Source organism: Pinus tabuliformis, chromosome 5_2 (genome assembly GCF_031772625.1).
Source record: "Pinus tabuliformis cultivar Carrire ecotype Pingquan chromosome 5_2, CPIR1, whole genome shotgun sequence".
Lineage (NCBI taxonomy): Eukaryota > Viridiplantae > Streptophyta > Pinopsida > Pinales > Pinaceae > Pinus > Pinus tabuliformis.
This window is the reverse complement of record NC_142306.1, coordinates 830,626,268-830,628,859: the sequence shown is the minus strand read 5'-3', so window position 1 is coordinate 830,628,859 and position 2,592 is coordinate 830,626,268. Positions and strand designations below refer to the sequence as shown.

Sequence of the window (2,592 nt, the reverse complement as noted above, 5' to 3'; positions counted from 1 at the left end):
GCACCAAGGAGAAGGTATAACATTCCATGAAACACAGTATGAAGAGCAGCAGGAGTTTACTTGTGAAAACCATGTTTTATCCTTAGATATTGATGTAGAGATGCAGCAGATTTGTCAGGCTTCAGATCATGATGAAGATGAAATTGATTGCACCCAGCAAGAAGAAATATTGGAGGAAATTTTCTATGACCCTCAGGCAGAGGAAAAGCTTGTTCAATTTTGTAATTCCTTGCAGCAGCTTACTTCAAATAATGATCATAGTAGTGAGGAAAATTACATTGTTTGTGAGCATCATTCAGAAAGCCAGTTGGATATCATATCAGATAAATTTGGTGTGGCTGAGGATAAGTTGTTTGAAGATATAGAAGGTTATGAGAATCAGCAAACTAACCGTGTGTTTTTTGACCCTATAGCTGATTACATGGAGAAGATTTACTGTTCAGGCTTCAAGTTATATTTTCATCTTGAAGAACAGTTACACCTCATACTGCCTTGGTTACTTCAGTATCTGGTTTATTTTTGTTTCGAGCACAGCCAAAGGATTCAAGTATTAGATCAGATTGATGATTGGCTTTATTGGAAATTTCATATTGATTGAGCAGAAGGAAGTTGAAATTGTTAGGGTAGGTAGGTATAGGTAAATGCAAATAAGCTCAAGGTTAACTGAGCATTTTTCAGTAGATGTAGCTTTCTTTCTCCTACAGTCATGCTTGTCAAGCAAATTTCTGTTTGTCAAAAATGGATAGGGCACTGGAACTGCAGGTTCTTAGTGTACCACAAGGGCACACTATCCCAAGTGGAGCCACTGTTATCAATGAAAATTTGGTTTCCAAAAATTGCTCAGACTAGCTTAAGGACAAGGTGTTTTCGCAGTGCATAAATCCTTTAGCAATTTCGCAGCGTAACCTGTTTAGGTGGTTTCGTAGCATGCTACGAAATTGGGGATTTGTTCGAGTTTTCAGTGGAGGCCCAAATCCTAGCATGCCTATTGTACATAGTTTTGCTTCCCTCCAGAAATGCAGATGAGAGCAGTGACAGTGTTTTCAAGGAAGAAGTGCATTAAGCTCGTTTGTAGCAACATAGATTTGCTCAGTGCTCTCCCTGAGACTAATACCTTGAAGATCCTTTCCTGCGACAATCGCTTTTCTCAAGTCAATGAAGTCCTTCTGATCCCAACTCAGGTTAATTATGTTGGAAAAGTAGCAAATATATATGAAGCTCGTTATCGACTAAGTGGTGGTGCATATATCATCTCCAAGTACATTGGGAATTCATGGTTGTGGGATCATGTTCGTGTCAGTGATGAGTTTTGACAAATGAAATGTAGTTGCATTTAAGTATGCGCCTCATGTTCTAATCTTTGTGTATTGACCAAATACAAGGAACCAAACGAGATGTTGAGATTTGATAAACAATCCCAGCTGTTCGTGCATTAGTTCTTCCACCGATAGAGAACATAGACACCTGATTGATATTTGTTTTTCTTTGCCAGAAAAGGGGTTCGGCGTCGTTAATTTCATATAGGATTAGGATGACTCCCGATTGCAAACATTTCGGCTTTAGCAGCGGCTGCCATTGGATTGGTTTTACATCTCCATGGTGCTACAGTAAATTACAGTTGAAAGGCAAGAGCGTCAGGGCGAAGACAACAATGGCTCACGGGCTTCGTGCAGAGCGAGTGGAAGGAGAAGGCAGTTTTGAATCCTTTCTGAGCAAAAGTTTCATACACACCTCCCTCTTGGGCGACAGAGCTTCATCCGATTCTGTCCCATTTCTATTCTCTCGGACATCTCCCTATACCAATTCATCGATGGAATCTTTCGGGTTCACCATCAAACATTGAAGTCTGGATAAAACATGATGACTTATCAGGTATGCAACTTAGTGGGAACAAGGTGCGGAAGCTAGAATTTTTAATGGCTGATGCAAAGGCGCAAGGTGTAGATTGTGTTATCACAATAGGAGGCATTCAAAGTAATCACTGTCGTGCTACTGCAGTGGCAGCTCGATACTTGAATCTTGACTGCTATCTCATATTACGAACTACCAAGGCACAAGTCGATGAAGATCCTGACTTGACTGGAAATCTTCTTGTGGAGCGGATGGTTGATGCGAACATAGAGCTTGTGTCCAAGGAGGAGTATGCACAAATTGGCAGTATCGCTCTTGTCTTACTTGTGAGAAATGAAGAAGCACCGTTAGCGCTGGGAAGGAGTGAAACATTGATTGTGAATTTTTGTGCCCTGTTTGTTCCATAAAGTGTGATCTATTTCCTTTTTGGAAGGAAAGATTAGAAAATGCATCTGACACAGAATCCAGAGATACTCTGCAGAAACATCTCAAATCTGCAATCATTGTCGTGATGGTACAGAGAGAAAAATGTTAAAGGCCTTGCACTGCAAGGTTCTAAAAACACATGAATCATTAGAGCAAAGAACATGCTTTGATTTGCGGCAGTTGTTGGTTTCTATTTTAGAAGATAAGATGACACAGAAGATGTCAAAGAGTATTAATGGCTTCTTAGAAGAAGAGCTACAGATTAAGGAAATTGAGTTGGTTGAGGGACTACAGTTTGTTAAGGTCAGTCAGGAG

At 40.2% G+C, this 2,592-nt stretch overlaps 1 pseudogene; it reads left to right on the top strand.

The window, feature by feature from the left end:
• Nucleotides 1-1,016: 1,016 nt before the first annotated feature.
• LOC149161888 (bifunctional D-cysteine desulfhydrase/1-aminocyclopropane-1-carboxylate deaminase, mitochondrial-like) lies at nucleotides 1,017-2,258 on the top strand (annotated as a pseudogene).
• The last annotated feature ends 334 nt before the right edge of the window (nucleotides 2,259-2,592 follow it).